Consider the following 17,103-nt stretch of genomic DNA (forward strand, 5'->3'; position numbering starts at 1 on the left):
AAAGAGAAATTTCCAAATTTATTTAGAAAAGAAAAAACTAGAAGAGCTTAAACTATCCTCCACAAGAAAAGAACTTCGGGGGAATCATCACCCTTGAACTCAAGCAGTATTACAGAGCAATAGTGATAAATACTGCATGGTATTGGTAAAGACACAGATGGATAGACCAGTGGAATAGAAGTGAAGACACAGAAATGAACCCACACACCTATCATTTTATATTTGGAAAAGTAGATAAAAACCATTCAAAGGCAGAAACATAGCATTTTCCAAAAATAATTCTGGTTCAACTGGAAATCAGCATGAAGATGAATGCAAATTATCTCATTTTTATGACCATGTACAAAGCCTAAGTCAAAGTGAATCAAGGACCTACACATCAAACAAGAGGGAGAGGAGAAGGAGAAGGAGAAGAAGAAGAAGAAGAAGAAGAAGAAGAAGAAGAAGAAGAAGAAGAAGAAGAAGAAGAAGAAGAAGAAGAAGAAGAAGAAGAAGAAGAAGAAGAAGAAGAAGAAGAAAGAAGAAGAAGAAGGAGGAGGAGGAGGAGGAGGAGAAGAAGAAGGAGAAGAGGAGGAGGGAGAACAGGAAGAAGAAGAGATTGAGGAGGAGGAAGAAGAGCAGGAAAAAGCAGAAGAGGAAGAAGAAGAAGGAGGAACAGGAGGAAGACAAGGAGGAGGAGACGGAGGAAAAGGAGATGAAGATGAAGAAGAAGGAGGAGGAGAAGAAGAAGAAGAAGAAGAAGAAGAAGAAGAAGAAGAAGAAGAAGAAGAAGAAGAAGAAGAAGAGGAAGAAGGAATTTAAACAGAAAGAGAACTAAACTTCCATTCTTCCCCATTCCCTCTCTTCCTCAGCTGTTGTTTAGGCAGTTGTGTTAGTGAGACGTTAACAATGTAATTTCTGGTGTTACTTTGAGACACCAACTCATAGTAAATTTTAGTCTCTTAAAATCTTTTTTCATGAAGTAAGACACCCATGGCTACATCATTCTCTCTTCTCCAGCACTTCACTTAGTTCTTTTGAATAGGCAGTGTCAATATTATATAGGGTCTGTTCAGATAGATGTAAGTATTTTGAGTTCTGGAGGGCCACAATTGTATCATGCTCAGTGGACAGCACCTCACAGATCTCCTTACCTATTAATAAGCCCTTGAAAGAACCCAAGGCCTGCATATGACCTTATCTCTAATTTGGAAGTTATCTCCATTGGATAATCATGTGAAAATGAAAACTTAGTTTTCTCCAAGGGAATATCACTGGGTACACAAACTAATTTTAAGGGTAGACTGCGTATAAAGCACTAAGGGAACTGAACATCATCTTTGGAGGATCCTTGTCTCATAATGGGTCAGGACTTTTTCTTCAGAATGTCTTTTTCATTTTGTTTTATGTTTATTTATCTATTAATTTTTGCTCTGTATGTTTTGTGTATATATTTTTCCTGGTTTTATGTTTCCATGGAATTCCAGAGTGTGTGAATGGAAGTCTGGGTCTCCGTGTCTGTATCTGATTCTTGACCCTTGTTTTGGCTCTTTTCTATATGCTTGTTTTGTTCTACTCCAATTCATTAACTTTCATTTTATTTTTATCCCTTAGATGATGGTTTGTTTTGAGAGTCAGAAGGATGTAGATACAGATGATAGGAGAGGAATAGAAGGGGGGAATAGAGGGTAGAGTAATCATAATTCAAATATATTGCATGAAAAAGTCTAATTTTAAGAAAAGAATTTTAAAAACATACTTTCTGGGGCCTGTCTGCCCCCTTTTCTCAAAATCCTTACTAGTTTCATATAAAGTTAATGAAAATATTTTAAATCTTTTCCAAGGCAAAGAAAATTGTTTGTTTACATCTGATCTGGAACTGCCACTATGGGAGTGAAGCTTCTGTAGAGTTGCAATAATGCAGTAGGAGAGTCTATAAATGCTTTCAGAGAAATCAATACACTGAGGTTCAGCGGGAGTTTCACATGATTGATGTTACAAATTTTCAATGGGAAGATATACATTTTCGATACTTCAGTTTTCATGAAATTCTTCAAGATCAAATTACAAGTAGTATGGAATACAATCATAAAATAGGTTTGTTCCTTTGAAAATTTCAAAATTACCCCAAATAATACTTAAATATCATTAATAAATCAGAACATTTTGTATCCTAAACCCATATAAACATGACAATTATGAAATAGAAGTAGATGCGTATTTGTGGATAAAAGCTGTTTCTGGAGAGGCACTATTTTATGTCTGGGATAATTTCACTTCATTGGTAGATGGGTTAAATCAAAGTCTGATAATGAAGACCTTGCTGTAAAAGACCATTCTCTCACTAAGGGACTCTAAAACCCTGTTGTATAGAGTGCTAGCATTTCAATGTATCTCTTAATGACATTCCATTGGTTAGATGTCCATATTTCCTGTATTCATTGCTCTGTGGAAGATCATCTGGGTTCTTTCAGCTTCTGGCTATTATAAATAAGGCTACTATGAACATAGTGGTGCTCATGTCTTTGTTATATATTGGGGCATCTTTTGGGTATATGCGCAAGATAGGTGTAGCTGTGTCTTCAGATAACTCAATGTCCAATTTTCTGAGGAACCTCTACACTGATTTCCAGAATGGTTATATCAGTCTGCAATCCCACCAACAATGGAGGAGTGTTCCTCTTTCTCCACATCCTCTCCAGCATTTGCTCTCACCTGAGTTTTTGATCTTAGACATTCTCACTGGTGTGAGGTGGAATATCAGGGTTGTTTTGATTTGCATTTCCCTTATACTATAGTTGTTGAATATTTCTTTAGGTATTTCTCTGCCAATTGATATTCTTCAGCTGTGAATTCTCTGTTTTGCTTTGAACCCCATTTTTCAAATGGTTATTTGTCTCCCTGTAGTCTCACTTCATGTGTTCTTTGTATATTTTGGATATAAGCTGTCTATCAGTTGTAGGATTGGTAAAGATCTTTTTCCAATCTATTGGTTTCCATTTTATCCTAACAACAGTGTCCTGTACCTTACAGAAGTTTTTCAGTTTTTTTAAGATCACATTTGTTGATTCTTCATCTTAGAACATGAGCCTTTGGTGTTTTGTTCAGAAAATTTTCTCCAGTGCCCATGTGTTTGACATGTTTCCACACTTTGTCGTCTATTTGTTGGAGTGTATCTGGTTTGAAGTGGAGGTCCTTGATCCAGTTGTACTTATGCTTTCTACAGGGCAGTAAGAATGGATTGATCTGCAATCTTTTACATACTGACCCACAGTTGAACCAGCACCACATGCTGAAAATGCTGTCTTTTTTTCCATTGGATGGTTTTGACTTCTTTCTCAAAAATTAAGTGACCATGGTTGTAGGGGTTCATTTCTGGGTCTTCAATTCTATTCGACTGGTTTATTTGCCTGCCTCTGTCACAACGCCATACAGTTTTGTTTTTTTTGTTTTTTTTTTTTTATCACTGTTGCCCTGTAATACTTCTTGAGTTTAGGGATAGTGATTCCCATGGAAGTCCTTTTATTGTTGAGGACAGTTTTAGCTATTCTGTGTTTTTTTTTTTATTCCAGATGAATTAATGAATGTTCTGTCTAAATCTTTGACGAATTGGATTGGAATTTTGATGGGGATTGGAATGAATATGTAGGTTGCGTTTAATATAATGGCCATTTTTACTGTATTAATCCTGCCAGTCCATGAACATGGGAGATCTTTCCATCTTCTGAAATCTCCTTCACTTTCTTCAGAGACTTGAGGTTCTGCTCATATGCTCATATTTTTTACTTACTTGGATAATGTCACCCCAAGACATTTTATATTATTTGGGGCTATTGTGAAGGGTGTCATATCCCTACTTTCTTTCTCTGCTTGTTTAGCTTTGTGCAGAGTTATTTTTATACTCAGCCACTTTGCTGAAATGTTTATCAGGCTTAGTAATTCTCTTGTGGAATGTTTGAGGTCACTAAGTATACAATCATATCAACTACAAACAGTGCTATTTTAACTTCTTCTTTTCCAATCTATATCCCTTTGACCTCCTTCAGTGTCTGCTTGCTCTGACTAAGATGTCTAGAACTATATTGAATAAGTTGTGAGAGAGTGGGCACCCTTGTTCAGTCCCTGATTTCAGTGTGATTGCTTTAAGTTTCTCTCCACTTAGTTTAATGTTAGTTACGGATTTGCTGTATATGTTTAGGTGTGGGCCTTAAATTCCTGTGCTTTCCAGGACTTTTTTCATGAAGTGATGTTGAATTTTGTCAAAATCTTTCTCAGCATCTAATGAAAGGATCATGTGGTTTTTATCTTGGAGTTTATATAGTGAATTATGGTGTTTGTTTTCTGTATATTAAAGTATCCCTGCAAGCCTGGGATGAATCCTACTTAAACATAGTAGATGATTGTTTAAAGTGTTGTATGAATAGGTTTGCAAGAATTTCATTGAGTATTTTTGTGTTGATATTGATAAGAGAAATTGGTCTGAGTTATCTTTCTTTGTTGAGTCTTTCTTTGTTTTAGTTATAAGAGTAATTGTGACTTCATGAAAGCAATTTGGTAGTACTCCATCTGTTTCAATTTTATGGAATAGTTTGGACAGTATAGTTATGAATTTTTCAATGAATTTTGGATGGATTTCTGCACTAAACCCATCTAATCCTGGACTCTTTTTGGGTGGGAGAGTTTTGATGATTGCTTGTATTCCTTTGGGAGTTATGGGTTGTTTAAATGGTTTATCTTTTCCTGATTTAGGTTTGGTATCTTGTATTTGTCTGGAAAATTGTCTTTTTTTTTCCAGATTTTCAAGTTTTTTGAACCTAGGCTTTTGTAGTACAGCAATTTTTTTTTTTAATTTCCTCTGATTCTGCTGTTCTGTCTCCCTTTTTAATATTTGATTTTGTTAATTTGGACACACTCTCTGTATCCTCTGCTTAGTCTAGCTTTGGGTTAATATATCCTGTTGATTTTTTCAGAGAATCAGGTATTGGTTCTGTTGATTCTTTGTATGGTCCCTTTTTTTCTACTTGGTTGATTACAGCCCTGAATTTGATTATTTTCTGCCTTCTACTACTCCTGCATGTATTTGCTTCTTTTTGTTCTAGAGCTTTTAGGTGTGCTGTCAAGCTGCTGATGTATGCTCTCTCCTGTTTCTTTCTGCAGGCACTCAGAGCTATGAGTTTTCCTCTTAGCACAGCTTTCATTGTGTTCCAAGAGTTTGGGTGTGTTGTACCTTCATTTTCAGTGAATTCTAAGAAGTCTTTAATTTCTTCCTTTATTTCTTCCTTGACCAAGTTATCATTGAGTAAAAAAATTGTTCAACTTCCATGTATATGTGGGCGTTCTTTCCTAATTTTTATTGAAGAACAGCCTTAGCCCATGGTGGTCTGATAGGATGCGTTGGATTATTTCTATCTTTCTGTATGCTTTGAGGCCTGCTTTTTGACTGATTATATGATTAATGTTGGAGAAAGTGCCAGGAGGCTGTGAGAAGAAGGTTTATCTTTCTGTTTTAGGATAGAATGTTCTGTAAATATCTGTTAAGTCCATTTGGTTTATACCTTCTGCTAGTCTGTCTATATCTCTGTTTAATTTCTGATTCTGTGATCTGTCCAGTGATGAGAATGGGGTGTTGTAATCTTATACTATTATTTTTTTGCGGTGCAATATGTGCTTTGATCTTTAGTAAGGTTTCTTATGTGTATGTAGGAGCCCTTGTAATTGGAGCATAGACATTTATGATTTTGAGTTCATCTTGGTGGATTTTTCCCTTGACGAATATGAAGTGTCCTTCCTTATGCTTTTTGATGACTTTTGGTTGAAAGTCGATTTTATATATTCTTCAGACCATTTGCTTGGAAAATTGTTTTCCAGCCTTTTACTCTGAGGTAGTGTCTGTCTTTGTCTCTGAAGTGTGTTTCCTGTAGTGCAAAATGCTGGGTCCTCATTACATATTGTGTGTCAATCTGTGTATTTTTAGTGAGGAATGAGTCTATTGATGTTGGAGATATTAAAGAATAGTGATGGTCACATTCTGTTATTTTCATAATTGGAGGTTAGTTTATGTTTGTGTGCTTCTCTTCTCTATGTGTTGTTGTGAAAAGATTAATTTCTTGCTTTATCTATGGTTTTACTTGAATCCTTGTGTTCGGTCTTGCCAGTTAGTGTCCTTTGTAAGACTAGATATGTAGAAAGGTATTGTGTAAATTTCGTTTTGTCATGGGATATCTTGGATTCTCCGTCTTTGTTAATTGAGAGTTTTGATGGATACAGTACCCTGGGATGGTGTTTTTATTCTCTTAGTGTCTGTATGACATCTGTCTATGATCTTCTGACTTTCATAGTATCTGGAAAGAATTCTGATTTAATTATGATAGCTTTGTCTTTATATATTACTTGACCTTTTTCCTTACAGTTTTTAACATTTTTATTTGTTTTGTGCATTTGGTGTTTTGACTATTATGTGATGGGAGGATATCCTTTTCTGGTCCAATCTATTTGGAGTTCTGTAGGCTTTGTGTATGTTTATGGGCATCTCTTTCTTTAGATTAGGGAAGTTTTACTCTATAATTTTGTTGAAGATATTACTGTCCCTTGATGTTGACAGTCTTCACTTTCTTCTATACCTGTTAAGACTAGGTTTGATCTTCTCATTGTGTCCTGGATATCCTTTATGTTTTGAGCTAGGTCTTTTCTGTTTTACATTATGTTTGACAGTTGTGTGATTCTTCTGCTCCTTAGATTATGTCTTCTATGTCTTTTATCCTGTTGGTGATTCTCACTTCTATGACTCCTGGTCTCTGTCCTAGGTTTTCCATTTCCAGGGTTATCTTCCTTGTGCTTACTTTATTGTTTCTATTTCCATTTTTAACTCCTGGGTGGTTTTGTTTATTTCCTTCTCCTGTTATGCTGTTTTTCAAGTAGTTCTTTAAGGTAGTTTTGTGTTCCCTCTTTCTTGCATTATATTTGTTTACTTCAGTTTTTTCTATTGTCCTGCATTTTCTTAAGGGAGTTATTATTCTTAACATCCTCCATCGTCATGATAAATGTGAAATTAAATTTAGATCTTCCTTTTCTGGTGTGTTTAGATATCCAGTGTTTGTTTTGATGGGAGAATTGGGTTCTGTTGAGCCCAAGTAGTCTTGGTTTCTGTTGTTTGTGTTCCTGTGCTTTCTTGTGGCCATCAGGTGGTCTCTGGAATTAGCTTGTCTTGCTCTTTCTGACAGTGGCTTGACCGTCCTGTAGGCTCGTGTGTCAGGGCTGCTGTAGACCTGTTTTCCTGTTTTCTTTTACCCAGTTAAGGGAACAGAGTATTCTGCTCTCAGGCACGTAGTTGCTCCTGTCCACTTACTTTCAGCTGTCCCTGTGGGCGGGAACCAGAAGGAACTTCCCATACTTCTCCTAGGTCCCTCTGTGGGGGGAGGGGGCACAGATGGTACAAGGTGTTTTCCTTTTGAGTCAGGAATCTGGGCAGAGAGTAGTCTCCTCTGATTTCCCAGGAGTGTCTGCTTCTCTGAGGCTCTAGTTACCCCACCATCATGATTTGGGTACAGGGAGCTGTTTGACAAGGTCAGTTCCGATCCAGGCACAGTCTGGAACATGGCGCTCCAGTAGATTTACTCCTCCTCTATTCCAGAGTCACTATGCAATTTTGTCTTGGGCCAGAGATGTGGGCAATTGTGGGCAGAAGTGGTAGTCTGTGTGCATTGTATGCTCAGTATTGCCCACACTCCTGGGTGATCAGCTCTCTCTCCCACAGTTTCTAGGAGAAGGGAGCTTTGTGCCGGAATCAGCAAGGTTCAGGAGCCAGCTAGAAACTGGAAATGCCTGATCCCAGAGGAGTTCTGCCTTTGCATGTCCTGAGTCAACCAGTGAGCTCGCTTCAAGCAGAAAAGTTGGAATCACCTCTTCTCTTAGGCCTGAACTCACTTGTTGGGCTGACTTTCAGCTTTCCATAAGGGCTGCAACCAGAAGTGTCTTGACCCTACTGCTCCTAGGTTCCTATGCACAGGAGGCCCAGATGGAGCTAGGTGTTTTTTTCTTGAGTCAGGAATTTGAGCAGAGTTCTCATGGGTTTCTGCCCCTCTGACAGTGTAATACTTCCCCACCCCTCATGACATTTGGGTGTAGAATACTGTTTGGACAAGTTCAGATTCAGCTGCAGTTTGGACTGCAGGGCTCCTGCAGATTGACTGCTCCTATATTCATGTGTCCAGTGGCACTATGCAGTTTCCTCTTGGGCTAGGGATCTGAGCACATGTGGGAAGAAGTAGCAGGGTCTCCTCGCTGAGGTCTCAGTATTGCACACTCTTCTGGGTGTTCAGCTCTTGTCCCACAGACTTTCCAAAGGATTTCAAATGTTCACTCCCTATCTTACAGGTCCTCAGTCTTTCCAGTTCTCCTCCAAATTTTGTTGGAGAAGACGCCTCTGGTTAAGGGGAGGTACAACAGGCCCAATCAGAAAAAAAAAAGGGGGGGCTGGAAATCTTCTTCTCTTAAAGGTAATCTCAGTGATTTCTCATATTCCACAAGTGGAATAAGTCCTGCCCCTTCTCCAGAAGAGACTTTAATACCTTTGCCAGCTGCCAAAGCAGGGCAGAGAGCTCTGTCCATTCACAAAGACAGTCAAAGATGTGCCCTATCTCCACCAACGTGCTTATGAAATCTGCTTCGGGTAAAATGAGTTTGAAACCTGATTCTGCTGACAAAGCGGATTGCAGAACTACCCTATTAAGCCAAGAGGACATTCAAAGTCCTCCACTATTAAAAATGCGCTTAAATCATCACTTATGATCCAAGGCGTACAAAATACAGTTACAAATACCCAAGTGAACCTCATAACACACATACCAGCCCAAGAAGAGACAAAATTTTCTGCATGTACACCATTAGATCAAGGACCATTGACAGTTTCAGAAGGGGCTCTTGAGAGTTCCACACCCACGCAAGATGTGGTAGAAATTTCTGAATCCACCGATGGAACTCCTGTGCCTTCTGCACATAAAAAATATGTTCTAGCAGCCTCACCATATCCCCCAGTACTTCAAATGTCCCTACATAATAGAGAATTATTCAAATATCCTCTACCACTGAAGGGACCCTCCTGACATCCCATTAGGCCCACAAAAGCCAAGTTTATAAAAACACACTGTCAATGAGCCATGCAGACTCCATATTTATACAATGTGCAGAGAAGATATTTTATATCCCCTACCTCCTCAGGGGACTCTAAGTCGTTCTGTACTGAAAGCAGAGGCTCCAAAATTTTCCACATATACATCAGAGATGCTAGAACTTCCCAAAACTGAGCAGTATTCTCTGAGTATTACTCTATCTCAAAAAGAGACTGTGGGACAAGAAACTTCTACAAAAGGAGGTCTACCCATAGCCACATCTTTAGAAATGTCTTGTGGATGTGACACATATACAAAAGATATTCTAGGACAGATTCCATCTGTAGAGAAGGTTATGGACCCAACCATATGTGAACCATGAAATGCGAACACCAGAGTCTGTAGCATCCTCAACAACTGAGGAAAGGGATTCCTTGTATTCCATTAGTGTAAAAGAATGAATACGACCTCCACAAATTCCACAGTAGGCTATAGGAACTTCCTTATCTCCTCAAAATCAGCCATCTTCCCCAACTACAGAAGATGCTACACACTCTTCCAAATATTCAGAAAAGATTGCCATTCCTTCTTTATACCCACAAGCAGACCCAGAACATCTGCCAAATACCTCAAAAGCTCTGGATTTTACCTCATCTTCTGAAGGGGCTTTAGAGCCTGTTTTGCCTCTCAAGCAGGCTAGGGAACCTGACACTTCTATAGGAAAGTCGGTTTCCACTTCTCCAGCAGAAGAAAAATTCTCTTGGAACTTCCACAGTTACAAAACAATATCTAGAATATGTCTATGATGCTCAGGGAGAGGTCACATTTTCAGAGGTAGCTCTAATACATACCCTCCATTCTGATATCACAGTAAGGATTCTACACGTATACACGGTACATTAAGACCTTCCTCATCTGAGAAGGATGTCTTAGGATCTACTGCATCTGAACAGCATGTTTTAGAACTATCCCCATATACCTAAGTAGATTTATTTAACATGTCCACTCTGGGGATAAAGAGGCGACATTCTCCCTCTACCAAAGGGGACCACAGGCATCCAGTTTCTATAAAAAAAAAAGGTTAAGATTTGATCCTTCTGATGTAGTCTTGAGAAATTTCCTCTAAAGAAGATAGTTTCAAACATCCCCCTTCTGCCAAAAGGGATCTTGTGCCATCTTCTGCAGCCAAAGAGACAGCAAAAGCTACATCTTCTCCTCAGGTGAGTCCTAACCTTCTCCATCTGTCCAAAGGGCCATGGAATTTCCAAAAAATATTAAGGGATTTTGCAAAGATGCCATTCCTTGAAAGGACTTGCTGGACATTCCATATTGTCCCAAGATGCTCAAGTAACTCCTCCTTCTACAAAAAAGGCATGTTCACCGTCTACCCTAGGGTTTAAGAGAATTTCTTCACCCCTCTCTAGGGCTCCAGAAAGTGTTCTCCATGCTCAAAGTGGTTTGTCATTGTGCAAATTAGACTTCAAACATATAAAACCTTTTTTTTTATATTACCAAAGGTCTGAGGGAAAGTCCACATCGAAAAAAAATCATTTAGACCTTGTGCCATTAGTCCAAGTATATCAGAAAAATTCCATGTCTTTTAAAGCACCTAAAAATCTATCTTGCTCTAGCACTCGTCCTAGAAAACAATTACCTTTAGTCATACAATCCCTAGGATCATTGAAATACAAAAAGGGGTATCTAGAAACTTTACCATCTGCCAAAAGGTCTTTAGGATGTTCACCAACTTCTCCAAGAGCTCGGTTAACCCATAGAAGAACAAAAGAACTAAAGCCATCTGCTCAGGGTGTTTTCCAAAAACCACTTATTTCTTCTTTACTTTTATACCAAGACAAGAGGCCAGCTTCCTCATCCCCATCTCTGATCCCTTCTTCCTATTTGTTCTCTCTCCCAAATCGCTCTGTACTCTGAATTAGATGACAATTACTAAACCATAGACATATGGAAGGAGGTAGTTGCTGTCAAAACAAAACTTGTGATATCACAGAAGAAGCTACGGCTCTCCAGGACACAATTGAATTTTCAAGGAGGGCCTAATGATGATGGAACTGCCATAGCCTACCTGCTCAAGAGCTTCCTTGCATTGACCAGATTTGGTTGTGCACTTTCCAGTAGTGTCTCCTGTGACACAGTAGAAACATTTACATGCTACATCTCTGTACAGCTAGAGCCTTCTCTCTGCTTTATTAGTGATTACATGCTCTGAATGAAGAAAGTTAGTCAGGGGCTTGTCATGGGTAGAAAAGATCTAGGAACACAGGAGGAAAGATATTCTTCTCGAGATTAATTTTATTCTCTGGTCAAATCCTGTGACATAAAGTTCAATTCCCTAGGTTTTCCCTGTTTCGCTGGTGCCAGTATTTTCCCTACAGAACTTTAATTGAGTGAATATTGTTTTATATTTTCTGATTGTAAATTCATTTACAGGGGACATTATATATGTTCCTGCATGTGTATTCAAAATTTCATTTTTCAAATTCCATTTTTTGCAATGAATTTGGTATCAAACGTGGCTCAGCTATAGAGTGAATATAAGAGTGGAAATATTGTGTACCTACTTCTAATGATCAACTCCCAAATCCATATTTTATCCATTAATTACAAGACATCAGTAAAGCAAAGGACAACATGGAGTATAGAATGTGGTTCTGAAGTTCTATTAGATATCAGTCCTCTAATATCTACCTTCTTGTGTTCCCAGGGATAGGCTTGAGGGTTTTGGATGTTTTACCATGATTCTTTCTTCAGGCCACACATCAGTTTCTGAGTGATGGGCAGTGATAGGAATGGCTTGTGGTCCAATGAAACCTCAAATTCAATAGGTTATAAAAAACAGGAGGGAGTCTATTTGCAATTGTCACTTGTGGATCCTATAGTCTTCACCTTGTTATGCAGAATCCATCCAAATATTAAACCAAAATTCCTAGTTGTAGGATCCACCAAAATTGTATATATATATATATATATATATATATATATATATATATGTATATGTATGTATATAAATGTATATATATATATGTATATATGTATATATATGTATATATATGTATATATGTGTGTGTATGTATTCACTTATATATATATGTATGTATTCATATATGTATGTATGTATATATATATGTGTGTATATATATACATATACATACATACATATATATATATATATATATATATATATATATATATCAGGCACAAAAACTAGATAAGATTGATGAAGATAAAATTGCATTCTGCCAATAAATGGTTTTAGATCTTTCATGAGAGACACAGCTAGAGCATGTCAAATACAGAAGTGATTGCTAGTGGCAAACCAGAGAACTGAATACAGACCCCTTGTTTGTAGATGTTGAGAAAGGATTACAAGAGCTGAATGGGCTTTCAACCACCATAAGAACAACAAGTTCAATTAACCAGGGCTTTCTGGTATTAAACCAATATTCCATGACTGTTTATGTACAGACCTGTGGCTCCAACTGCATATGTGGCATAGTATGGTGATGTTGATCATCAATGGAAGGAGAAGCCCTTGGTTCTCCCTAGTTAAAGGGAATGTCAAAGCACAGTAAAGGTTATAGATAAGGATAAGGGGACCAGCTAGGAATATTAAGGACAGGAAACTGGGAAAGGAAATAACATTTGAAATGTAAATATAGAAATATCCAATTAAAAAAGGTATATACGGGGCTGGGGATTTAGATCAGTGGTAGAGCGCTCACCTAGGAAGCGCATGGCCCTGGGTTCGGTCCCCAGCTCCGAAAAAAAGAACCAAAAAAAAAAAAGGTATAAAATTTGCTAAAAAAAAAAGGAAAAAAAAAACAAAAGATAATTAGCAGCTAATCAGACCTATTGAGTCAGTAATCCAAAGGGTTCCTGTCAGGGATTTATAGTCAGAATAATACTAGTGGAAAGATTGAGATGATGAAGATCAAATTTGGAGCACTTCTCTCTCCCAAATACCAGTATCAGACACTTACTGCTCTATAAGTATCCAAATAATTGAGGAGTTTACTCTGAGCTGAGGAAAGTATACTTATTTTTCACTTCTTCCTTAGGACCATTTTCTTCTGGGCAATAAGAACAAAAATCCATGAGCTCTAAGGAAAAGAACAGTGTCCTTCCAAACACCTGGCTTTTGGGAGAAAGAAATTAATGATATAAACTCTCTGACTTCCAGGAACCATTAGAAGCAGGGAAGTCCAGATTCTTCTGAGAGGCTCCCAGCTCCTGATCCCATGTGTGGAAGGATCAGATCAATTCTATCTCTTCAACTTACATATTCCACTCCTACCAAGGCTTCAGTGAGATTTCTCAGGGATGATGTATTTCTTCCTTCTTTTATACCAAGACAGAAGACCAGCTTCGTTCTCCCCATCTCTGATTTCTTCATCGTCTTTGTTCTCCCTCCCTAATGACTGTTTCCCCTGAATTTGAGGCCAATTAGTAAAACCTATAGGTACTGAAGTAATATCTGAGAGGCATTTGCAGTCAGGACAACACTTATTACATCACAGAAGAAGCTAGTGCTCTCAAGGATACAAGAGATTTTTCAGGGAGAGCCTAATGATATTGTCACTGAGAACTGCCATGGCCTGACTCTAAACAGCTTTCCTTACATTAACCAGTTTTGAGGGTGCCAATTTAGGTATGTCTCCTGTGACACAGTGGAAACTTTCGTTCTCCATCTCTCTAAAGCTAGTGACTTCTGAATGGAGAAAATGAGTCAGGGGCATGGCATGGATAGAAATTATTTAGGAACTTGGAGTGGAGGAGATTCTTCTGGATAATATTTTTATTCCCAGGTCAATTCCTGTGACATACAGTTCAATTTTCTAGGTTTTCTTAATTTTATAAAGGCCAGTACTTTACCTACACACCTTTCGTTGAATGAATATTGTATTTCACTTTCCTATTGTACATTCCTTCATAGGGGACATTATAAATATTCCTGAATATGTACTCAAAAATTCTGTTTTCAAATTCCATTCTCTGCTATGATTTTGGAAACAAAGTGGGCCCATCTATAGACTGAGAATAACAGTGTAAATATGGTGTACCTACTTCAATTATAAATTCCCAAATCCTTATGTTATTCAAAAATTACCAACATCAATAAAGCAAAGGACCACATGGAGTATACAATTCTTTTCTCTATTCACATTTGATATCTGTACTACACTATCTACTTCCTGTGTTCCCATGGCCAGACTTGAAGGTTTTAGATGTGTTGCCATGATTCTTCCTTAATGTCATATATAAGAAACAGGAGCATGGGCAGGGGGAAGAAAGACTTGAGGAATAGTGAAACCTCAACTCAATACCTTCATAAGTACAGGAGGGAGTCTCTTTGATATACTCATTTGCAAACTCTACATTCTTGACCTAGTTGTGCAGAATCCATGTAATCATTCCACCTAACCTAATAGGTGTAGGAAGCACCTAAAGTATATATATATATATATATATATATATATATATATATATATATATATATATATATATATATATATTCAACCACCAAAACTGGATAACATTGATGAAGCTAAGAAATGCATTCTGCCAGGAAACAGATATAGATATTTCCTGAGACACAAAGCTAGAGCATGTCAAATACAAATGTGAATGTCAATGGCAAACCAGTAAACTGGAAATGGAGTTCCAGTTGGTAGATTCTGAGAAAGGATAATAAGAGCTGAAAAGGCTTTCAACCCTTAAGAACAAAAATGCCAATGAACCAGATCTTTCTGGTACGAGACCAATATTCAAAGGTGGAAAATGGAAAGACCTAAGGCTCCAACTGCATTTGTGGTAGAGGATGGCCTTGTTGGGCACCAAAGGAAGGTTAAGCCCTTGGTCCTCCCTTGGTTTGACTTGCATTTAAAGGGAATGTGAAGGGACAGTAATGGGATGGTTTATAGAAGAAGTGGAGAGGGACCTGTTAGGGATCGTACGGGAGGAAATTCTAAAAGGAAACAGTATTTTAAATATAAATATATAAATATACATTTTAAAAAAAGAAATAAAATTTGTAAAAAATAAAAGATATAAGAAATAAAAGAAAAGAAAACTACCAGCTAGTTACAGCTATTGACTCAGAAATCTAATGAGTCACTATCAGGTAATGACAGTCATAGAAATAATAGTTGAAGGACTGAGATGATGATGTTTAAAATAGAAGCTCTTCTCTATCCCAGATATCAGGGTCAGGCACAAACTGCACTATAGGAATCTAAAGCATGGAGGAGTTTACACAGAGCTAGGGTTATAAAACTTGTCCTTCCTGTGTTCTTTAAGTCCCTTTTCTTCTTGTCAAAAAGAATAAAGGCCATGCACTCTCAGGAAAACAACTGTGCCCTTTCCATCCCTTGGCTTTTGGAATAAAGAAATGAATGATATAAACTCTCTGACTTCCAGGAACCATAAGAACAGGTAAGTCCAGATGATTTTGAGAGGCTCCCATGTCCTCATTCCCATATGTGGAAAGCTGAGATGAAGGCTGTCTCTTCAGGGAACCCACTAAACACCTACCCCGGACTCACTGAGCTCTCAAATGGACCAGGTAATTCTTCCTTTTTGATACCAAAACAGAAGGGAAGCTTTCTTTGAACATCTCTGATTTCTTCATCCTCTTTGTTCTCCCTTCAAAAATGTCTGTTTATTCTGAATTAAAGGCCAATTAGTAAGCTCTAGGGGTACTGAAGAAATATCTGAGGGGCAGATGCTATCAGGACAACACTTGTGACCTCACAAAAGTAGCTAGGGCTCTCTAGGTTACAAGAGATTTTTCAGAGAGGGCCTAATGATAATGTCTCTTAGAACGCCCATGGCCTACATGCTGAACAGCTTTCCTTACATTGACCAGTTTCAAGAGTGCCTTTTCCAGGAGAGTCTCTTGTGTCACAGTGGAAACATTTACGTACTCCATCTCTCTATAAAGTTAGATACTTCTCTTTTCTTCATTAGTGGTTACATGCTCTGAATGGTGAAAGTTAGTCAGGGGCATGTCACGGGTAGAAAAGATTTAGGAAGATGGAGTGGAGGTGATTCTTCTAGATAATATTTATACTCCCAGGATTATTCCTGTGACATACAGTTCAATTTTCTAGGTTTTCTCTGTTTCGCAACGGGCAGTATTTTCCCTATAGACCTTTAATTTATTGAATATTGTATTACAAATGTGATCATATTCTAGTTTTCTTCTCTTGCTTAGTGATGAAAAAAGTGATACCCAGTACTGTATTAGAACAAACATTATATAGTACACCTAAAGAAAACAAATTGCTCCCAAGGTCAACGTAACTTCATAAGTAAGCAATTTGAATTCACAGAGAAATGGTAAAGTATTGTATTATTTATCCTTAAAAGGATACTTGTAAGAATCTTTTAGAAACAGAAATCTAAACATCTGTATAAAAATGTTATATCTGCTTTAAATGATCAGAATGCACATCTGTGATTGGCAAACCTTATTAAATCCTATCAGGAAGCTGAGGGTAAAACTGGTTCAGAAAGCAGTCATCAACAGTCCAGCATTTGTGACAGTCACACCATTAGCCTGTGCCGCCATAGTTCTTGATCCCTGACCTTAAAAGATCCCAGCCTTTCCGAACTACAAATTGTTCCATACATTGTTTTTTATATCAGAGTCAGTAGGGAAAAGATCTTAGCCAGCTTCACAAACAATTTTATTTTTCCAAAAGCTTTTAATGGGTTGTGGTCCTCGCTAATCATTCTACATTTCCTCGGGCAATGATAGAAGCAATGATCTACCCCAGAGGCAATTGCTAAAAGACCTGTATCACTCTTATTGCAAATGCCAATGGCACTGCCCTCTGAGTGGTAGAAAGCTCCATGAGGATTTTCATGCACTTCTTAGATTAAGAGAGGATGAGTGCAATAACTGAGCACCACTCTGCCTGAAATCCTCGTGGGGTTCATGACTCACCAAGGTCCAACGAGACTGTGCTGAAGAGTGGGCCATACCCCAGGATTTCTA

At 37.9% G+C, this 17,103-nt stretch overlaps 1 long non-coding RNA gene across 2 annotated transcripts in view; it reads right to left on the reverse strand.

Moving 5' to 3' along the window:
• LOC120099680 (uncharacterized) overlaps nt 1-16,079 on the reverse strand; it is a 43,857-nt gene extending 27,778 nt beyond the window's left edge. The window contains 1 exon segment of one of the 2 annotated variants that reach the window (NR_190836.1): nt 15,636-16,079. This is a non-coding gene — a long non-coding RNA (uncharacterized LOC120099680). 2 annotated transcript variants of the gene reach the window in all.
• Nucleotides 16,080-17,103: the final 1,024 nt, after the last annotated feature.

Source organism: Rattus norvegicus, chromosome Y (assembly GCF_021556685.1).
Source record: "Rattus norvegicus strain SHRSP/BbbUtx chromosome Y, alternate assembly SHRSP_T2T, whole genome shotgun sequence".
Classification (NCBI taxonomy): domain Eukaryota; kingdom Metazoa; phylum Chordata; class Mammalia; order Rodentia; family Muridae; genus Rattus; species Rattus norvegicus.